We start from the raw sequence: 9,919 nt of genomic DNA, 5'->3' as shown, positions 1-9,919 counted from the left end.
ATAAAAAATATATCATCCTCGTAAAACACTTTTAAATTCCGAGTACTGCTAAGTGCAAATTTACTACACCAGGCGAGAACTGAATAGGACATCCTAACAGGATATAACAACTAATTGCAAGGTGAGGAGTTGACTGTTACAAACTCTGGGGCAGAAAAAAGAATTAAAGCTAATATATAAATAAAAACACGTTTGATAAAAGTTAAAAACAAATTTAAGAAAAACAAATAATTTTGCAGTATTTCCACCACCACTCTTTCCTCCCATAATGCATTGTACATTATCTTAAAAGCATACTGTACACAACAGTAAAATATTTAATTGCCCTCATAATAAAAGTCAGCATTATGTTTGCTGTAAGAGGAGAGGAATGCTTATAAACTGGGAGCTGCTGATTTAAACCTGGAACTTGAAAACAATAATTTATGAAATCACAAATCGAGCAGTATACGTACATCCTGACGTACATCCTGACGTACATCCTGACATCCTAAATCCACAAACACTGACAGCAAATCCTTTAATCTCTGCACAGTTCTAGAGAGATTCAATTTATGAATCACACGTTTTAACCATAATGAATTCACAGCTATATATATATCCATTGCCATTTCAGCTCTGCTGCCTTGTAACCATAGTTTCCTGAAACTGAAGTGAGCATTTCACCGTTATTTATAGACATTCTCATTTCATCAATAGAATAAGAATTTTTGCATGTAGTGTTTCATATTTTTTCCCTAGAGTGTCGATAAGAAATGTAAATAATGTACAAGGAAAAAATCTTTGTTAATATTTTTGTCACTTATATAAATGAAAATTTTGTTGATTGTTATAGTAAATTTAAGCAATTAATATCTTATCATTAAAGAGGCAATGAATTAGTTATTCAAAATTGCTTTATTTTATATACAGCAAATGTAACCCTGATAAATATATACAGGTAATTTGAAGCACACTAGCATTTTCATTTCATTAGATAAATAAGGTTGTTTTCATTGTTTCATTGGGTAAACACTACTGTCTTCATTATTGTATTGGATGAGCAATTTGTTTTTATTATTTCATTGAATGAACACTGCTGTTTTCATTATTCAATTGGATGAGCAATGTTATTGTTTTTTTTATTTCATTGGTTAACACTGTTGTTTTCATTATTTAATTGGATGAGCAATTTGTTTTTATTATTTCATTGAATGAACACTGGATGAGCAATGTTATTGTTTTTTTATTTCATTGGATGAACACTGTTGTTTTCATTATTTAATTGGATGAGCAATTTGTTTTTATTATTTCATTGAATGAACACTGCTGTTTTCATTATTAGTCCCCGTTCGGACGAAGTCCGAAAACGGGGACTTATAATTCGGTCTCCGTCCGTCCGTGTGTCCGTGCGTCCGTGCGTCCGTCCGGAGTCATATCTCAGAATCCCTTGGACCGATTCCATTCATTCTTTGCATGTGCCTAGTACTTTATGTGGGACATATGCACATGCAGTGGTTTAGCGATTTGATTTAAAATGGCCGACTGGCAGCCATCTTGTTTTTTGAAAATGTTGTATTTTGGACATGCTTTGCCAGTTTTCATTCAAACTTGGTACATAGATTATACATGTTAGGATACATGTCCATGATGATTTATTTCACAATTGGATCAAAGATGGCCGACTGGCAGCCATCTTGTTTTTTGAAAATGTCGTATTTTGGACATGCGTTGTCAGTTTTCATTCAAATTTAGTACATAGATCATACATGTTAGGATACATGTCCCCGACCGTCTGTGAGTTCCTGAGTCTGTCCGTCCAACCGTCCGTGTGTGCGTCTGTCTGTGCGTCAGTCTATCCAACGTCATATTTCAGAATCCTGTGGACCGATTCCGTTCATTCTTTGCATGTGCCTAGTACCTTATGTGGGACATATGCACATGCAGTGGTTTAGCGATTCCATTCAAAATGGCCGACTGGCAGCCATCTTGTTTTTTGAAAATGTTATATTTTGGACATGCTTTGTCAGTTGTCATTCAAACTTGGTACATAGATTATACATGTTAGGATACATGTCCATGACGATTTATTTTGCAATTGGATCAAAGATGGTCGACTGGCAGGCATCTTGTTTTTGTTTTTTTATGCGGTATCTTGGACGTGCTCTGTCAGTTTTCATTCAAATTTGGCACATACATGTACTTTATACATGTTAGGATGCATGTCCATGACAATTTGTTTCAAAATCTGGTCAAGGATGGCCGATTGACAGCCATCTGACTTTTTGGCCTTACTACTATATTTCCACAATTTATGTACCATTTTCATTCGTATTTGGCACATACATCATACATATCAGTGTGTTTCATAATCAGATCAAAGATGGCTGAATAACGGCTGTTTTTATTTTGGCTATATTACTATGACACGAAACAAGTGTTTTAATGTAAATAAACAATCTGTTGTATACGCCACTTGGAACTCAAGTTTCAAGGACACGCTCGCGACAACCCCTCCGCTTTAATATGACGAGCACAAAAAGAACTTAACGGGGACTGTGTCATTTTCAATGACTTGTTTAAATTAGGTGAGCAATGTTTTTTTTATTTCATTGGATGAACACTGCTGTTTTCATTATTTAATTGGGTGAGCAACGTTGTTGTTTTTTATTTCATTGGATGAACACTGCTGTTTTTATTATTTAATTGGTGAGCAATGTTTTTTTGTTATTTCTATGGATGAACACTGCTGTTTTCATTTATTTAATTGGATGAGCAATGTGTGTTTATTATTTCATTGGATGAACACTGCTGTTTTCATTATTTAATTGGATGAGCAACGTTGTTGTTTTTTATTTCATTGGATGAACACTGCTGTTTGTATTATTTAATGGGTGAGCAATGTTTTTTTTATTATTTAAATGGGTGAGCAATGTGTTTTTATTATTTAAATGGATGAACACTGCTGTTTTTATTATTTAAATGGATGAACACTGCTGTTTTTATTATTTAAATGGATGAACACTGCTGTTTTTATTATTTAAATGGATGAACACTGCTGTTTTTATTATTTAAATGGATGAACACTGCTGTTTTTATTATTTAAATGGATGAACACTGCTGTTTTTATTATTTAAATGGATGAACACTGCTGTTTTTATTATTTAAATGGATGAACACTGCTGTTTTTATTATTTAAATGGGTGAACACTGCTGTTTTTATTATTTAAATGGGTGAACACTGCTGTTTTCATTATTTAATTGGATGAGCAATGTGTTTTTATTATTTCATTGGATGAACAGTGCTCTTAGTGTTCATTTCATGATGACATCTTTATTTCTCTAATTTTGATGAATATTTTTGTCATTTTTGATAAAAAGTGATAGTTTCGACTTTCTTTCGAAGTATGATTGTTTTGATTTTATACATATAGGTACCTCAGGTGGACCTCTCACAGATTTGTTCAATTCGTGATGATAGCTTCAATTCGCTGATTTTGATGAATATTTTAAATGTCAGCTAAGAGGCTTCTTGTTTTTTTGGACTTCTTTTGATATACAACAACTAGTACTAAATAAAAGTACTGAGATGCTGCCAACAGATTTAAAACCCATATCTTTAATTGTGCAGGATGATCTTCATTGTTTGTGTTGTGTGCACTCAAGTTTTGTGTTCTATTGAAATCTAATTTCTGAAGGTTCATTTGTTCTCAGTTTAATCTGGGCAATTACACGAGTCTTTGTGCACTGTAGTTAACGGGCAAACAAAATTCTGGTCAATTTGAACTGAGTAATAATTACGTGTACATGATGTATATAGAGAAGCGAATATATAACAATGCTAATTAGAACAGTAAATGGTGATGACACTGTCGTTATATTGAAATGTATGTGTACATAATTAAAGGGGATTGGTTGTCGAGCTGCGCACATGTGCGATATTTGTGTTGATAAACATTGATTTTTCCACAATCCAGTGCACTCTTCTAATGAAAATCACAAGTATGAGGTTTGACCTGGGTGCGACTTGCACTAATTACCGCCAATGACTCCTTCGATACCTTCCAATCACCTAAAAAAATATCTAATTAAAACTTGGTAACGTCTCAGTTTGTACTCGTTGATCTGCGCAACAGTCAACGTCGCCATCTTTGTTAATATGAGATCCATATTTCTCGCACATGCGAGGCACGACGACTACCGCCCTTTAATCTATTAATCAAATTAGTAGTTGCAACATATGTGGTCAGTTTAGTTCAAAGCACTTAAATTGCTTGTAATAGTGACGAAATTGATATACATGTAGTCACCAATTACGTTTTAGTTTCCAATGCAAATAATCACTGTCAAGTTCCCACAATGCAACACATCATCAAATTTACTATCACCTCAGTTACATCTAAGTACTTGTACTACATATTGACATCGCTTGGAATTTATCTTCGCTATTTTCACTTTCAAGGGATGATTCCGTGAAAATAAAATCCAGTGAATATACTTTTTTTCCTATATTTCACATTAAACTTATCAAAAATCAGTAAAAATAAATTCCATACAAAACAGCCAAAAAGCCTTTTCAGCGAAAATTAATTCCAGTGATAATAAAGTATTTCACAGTATGCTTTTGTATCATTAATAAAAGTATGCTCATGAATTTAATTAACTATTTTGTACGATAGAGGACTTTCAACTACATTTGGTCATTGAGGCGTACATTCACTTATCATCAGACACAACGACCGCGTCCATCCAATTAAATATGATTTTGTTATCTCTCCAGGGTTATGAATCTGTTTATTCATTGCTATGGTAACAGGAAAATTTACATTTTATAGGGAACCTGTTTTGTTGATGTTCCACGAAGCAACCAATGCAAACCAATTTTTTTAATATTCATATGAATTTTGTAGTAGGAATGATGACTATAATATTTGGGCCATATTTTCATACATTCATGATAATTCATTTCTTATCAAAATTTGCCAAAAATTGATGGAAATTTTGAAATTAACTTTTTCTTATTGAAACTGCAATGAGGCGTACAACTGAGATATCATCAAAGATGACAGAACCCACCCATGCAAGTAAATTATGATTATTTGTATCTCTCTAGAATTGTCAGCCTGTTGCTATAGTAACAGTGAAAACTAAAATTGGGGTGGGCATGTTTACGTTCTACAAAACAACAAACTCAAAATGATTGATATTTCAGTCTTTTTAATACATAAAGTCACAATGTTAATGAAAATGAGCTTTTTAAAAGAAAATCTTTAAAAATTATCAGACAAAATTCTCATAGATTCATGATAAAGCTGAAAAATTTGATAAAACCCCATATTGTTTTTAGCTCAAACTTTAGATGATTCTTGTGTTCAATTTCAACAATTTTTGAAACAGGATTGATATTTAGAGCAACACATGTAATTTATTACTGTTATATAGTAACATTTTACCATATGTAGAAATAAACTTTGCTGGAGTCGTACAACATGGAGTGTGGGTGACATTCGCAAAATGTTGTTTCCATGAATAGCATTAAAACCTTTGAATCATGAAAAATCACAGCATTTATAAAAAAAAAATATATTTTCATGGGAATAAATTAAAGATAAATTAATAATCAGAACTAAACATGCAAATCACATAATTATTGTATTTTCTCATACTGTGGAATACTTTATTTTTGCTGAAATTAATTTTCACTGAAAAGGCTTTTTGGACGTTTGGTATAGAATTTATTTTCACTGATTTTTGATGAGTTTAATGTGAAATATAGAAAAAAATATATATTCATTGGATTTTATTTTCACGGAATCATCCCTTCAGCAAAAATAGAGAAAATAAATTCCAAGTGTAAATAAAGTATTTTACAGTATTTGTTTTACCACAATTTTGATCTAGACCTGTAGACAATGACAATGTCCAAAATTAAAAAAAAATTGAATTATAGAAAAATAATTTAAAAAAAACATCAACTTAGCAGAAAAATAATGGATAAATTAATCATTACAAATCACCATTAGCTTAGAGTAGTATAATCTTGTGATCTGAACCCCCATTATCATTTGAGCTTAAATTATTAGGTTTAAGTTCAATTTGTGTGTGTGTGTGGGGGGGGGGGTGTAATGAACTAAATATACTACTACATATGCCCTTGATATATGCACTTGAAACATAACAGTGTGAATCACAGTTATTTTTTTTTTTTTTAGAAATTTAGAAATAATAACAAATTAAGAACCAAATGAATATCAACAACAGTAAACAAAACAGTACCCTCCCTTCAAATAATGGTCTGCACCTTAATCATTGGCGATCATATATTGGTTATATCTAACCTTCTCGAATCACAACCATCCTAAAAATCTTAAACCCTAAAATAGAATATTTGTTATTTCCCATATTTTTATCATTTGCAATCATATTATACTAATAAAAATGTTTATGATGTCCAAACTCCTGTTGCTTTTTCTTCACATAACCAAATAGTACCAATTAAAACCGTTACATAGCAGCACGTTTTCCCATTGTGTATTTTTCATAATTATACTCAAATTCCAGTAAATTTTCAATAAAGATTATTATTCCGAATGTGTACATTATGTTGCAGCTTATAACAAAGGGATTAAAATTGTAGATCACCTATCTCTATAGTGACAGACAGCTAAGGGAAAAAATGCATTTGAGCACCCAGTGCTGTATTACCATGGCAACATGGCAGCAGCCCGTGCAACAAATTATAAATGGTCATACAATTAACCGCTTAACGCCCTGCTGTAATTGATTCATTAATCATACTGAACTCATAAGGATTGATAACACTCTCGCATGTGGCAAAGCGTTCAAAAAGACATATATCAATTACCTTACCTAATAACGGTCGTTACTCTGCCGTACTTGTCATGGACATTTCTGATAATCAATGATATAATTGTGAACCAATCGATTACAATCGTTGTATGTTAATTCCAAATTTCTGGTAAAACAAGCAGACGGAATTATGTCGATAGAATTCAATTAAAACAAGAGACAGAAAATATTTCTAAAATCATATCATTAATTAAAATTAATTATTCAAATACTGACAATATTTGAGTCTTTTTTTTTGTGAATGTTTACTGAATTCTGAAAAGTATTCAGTGCAATATCTTTGTAAAATTAGCATAATGCATTATGAGAAATGGAAGCATTAAAAAACTTTTTCGGCATAATTTATTATTCTTCGTGATTGGGTGTTTTAAATAAAAAAAAATGCTTGAGGTACTTAAATTAGTTTTTGAAATATGAACATCAACTAAATGCATTTTGCTCATTTTTCAATCAAAAATGGCCGCCAAAGTAGGAAATTTTTTTTTTTTAGATTTATTAGAGAAAATATTAATAGTTTGTTGTGCTTTTAAAATGTCTACAGTTAAATTTGCATACAATTTTGTCATCATGACTCAGCAAGCAGGAGTCCCCAAAACAATGGTCTACAGCTGTTTCTACAGCGACCTTACCGATAGGTCATTAACCTATCTCATGAGGGGTCATGGGTCATAACAATTTTATTTTTTAATATATATTTTCAGTCTCCAACTCAGTGTTCACAGCAACATAGAAACATTATTATTAAAATGACATAGCTATGAAAAAATATGACATGGACGCTAGTCCTGTTAACTAACAGTAGCATAACAACTTTTTTTTCAGAATTCTCAAAAGATTTGATTAATCTTTTGCAATATAATTTATACAATCCTTGAACAAATTCTGAAAAAACAAAAACATATAAAATCCAAATTGTTATCCCCTTAATTATTATAAAAGTACAGATTAAAGAACAGGACTTACCTTAATAAGAAGTAGGAAACGAAAGCATCTAGATGCAATGGTTCTCAATCAAAACTTGGACTGATTTAAATGCTGTGATTATATGACCTTATTTTTTGGCCAAAAAAAAAAAAATTTCTGGACCGCATTTCAATCAGTTTAGAAGTAGACTGAAAAATGAAAATGTGAAAAAGAATTAGAACTGTGCGTTAAAAAAAAACATTGTACCATTACATCACTTAATTGTTTTCTTCAATGTTTAAAGAAATTACAAAAGACTAAATACTCACTAAGTTAAATTTATGCATGAAACTTGCTCAGATATCCAATCTATACTTAAATTTTAATATTTACTGGGTTTTAATTTTTTTTTGGAAAAAAAATTGTTTTTGCTCCTACCATATGTTCTAAAATCTGGTGCAGCAACAAGTTTTTTGTTTTTTGCAGTCTTTTTTTTTCCTTTTTATAGTATTTTAGAGAAACCAAAAAAAAATGTCTATGGTGACCAGAATCAGATTACCGGTACTGTATTTTCTTTTGGCCCTAGCTATCAATGAAATACATGTTTATTTGAAAATAAAACCCAGCAATTAATTTTAAGTCCTTTCCAAATGGTGTCTCTTCTATGGAGGAAAATTTCGGCACATCATAAGGCACATCTACTTTTGTAGACATGAAAGTGGTTTTGTTGAATTACTGCCTCAATGATAATATTAAAGCTCCATAATCCCTGTTCATTCATACGGTATTTTGCACACATTACATAGGCAGATTAGTACAACTTGAATTGATAAGAATTATATAAATCTGAAAAAAAAAAATATGAAAATTAATAAATGAATAAAACCTTAAATTATTGGCCCTCTCTGCAGTCTGAAAAACATATCACCTCCACCAATATAAAAGAAAAATTGTTACCAGAAGGCTTGATTACACTATAATTACCGCAAACAAAATTTTTTGAAAAAATAATATAAAAGGTAAAAAAATTGTAAGTTAATCAGAACTTATTTTTACAAACCCCAAATACTGTGAACATTTTGTTTTATCTTCTGAGTGCAACTTTTGTCACATTCGAAAATTAAATCCAACAATTTTTTTGCAGATTTTTCCCCAAAACTTTTAACATAACAATAGAAAAGTATATCTATTTGGTCGAAAATTATGAATAGAAATATACAAAATTATGCAAAATTTTACCCAAAAATTTTAGTAGAAATATTATGGCGCTCAAATCATTAATATGTTGTATAACACAATACTGACACACCCATAAACAGTACAGTGCGCTCACAGCTAGCAATGAGTCATTTCTTATTCAGACATTCCTACAGTTGTACAAGGACATCCACAAAAACTGAATAGCCTCTTGAAGTGCGGCTTTCCTGCTAAGGGTACAATATATTTATCGATTTCAAGACTAGTGCAGGAATTACACGTGCGTGTAGACATTGTGTCTACATCCATTAAGTAAGAGCTATAACCGGCATGACAACAGTGATTAGAAAGTCACTATGTCTCCAAGGTGTCCTGTTGATGGTCTACTCAGTGGGGTATAGCACCGATGAAAAGCTCCCTAATGAACAGCAATCAACAGTTGAATACAGCAGTTTATCTTTCATTATGGTGTGGTTTTCATGGCAACAACCATGCAATGTCAAGGATGAATCTATATCGTAGGGCAGCGATCAGGGAGATTGTTGAGTATTGTATTCATTGTGTTGAGTGAATTGTGTGAATATGCCACTGGTTTTATTTACATTTATCACAGGAATGTTATGCCCTAGGGGTGTGGGGTGGTACTAAACAAACTGACTAAATAAAATACATACAGGTATTGGGCAATTTTCTATTTTTTTTTTTTTTAGGTGGAGCAGATTACATCAGGTTTCACTGTATAGTAGAGTACTAATATCCGATCTACTATTATACCTGTCCCCACCATCATGTGACCCCCCCCCCCACACACACATTCTCTGCCTCAACCCCAACCGTACACCTGCCTATAAAAATATCCTTCTAATTTCTTTTTTTTTATTTATATTGACCAGTATATCCATCGCTATAGTGACCATCTGATTTATAGGTTTCACAACTATACATATATAGTATATGTGATACTGTGGAA

Source organism: Saccoglossus kowalevskii, chromosome 11 (genome assembly GCF_978046115.1).
Source record: "Saccoglossus kowalevskii chromosome 11, keSacKowa6.1, whole genome shotgun sequence".
Lineage (NCBI taxonomy): Eukaryota > Metazoa > Hemichordata > Enteropneusta > Harrimaniidae > Saccoglossus > Saccoglossus kowalevskii.
The sequence above is the reverse complement of the archived record's forward strand: the minus strand, read 5'-3'. Positions refer to the sequence as shown.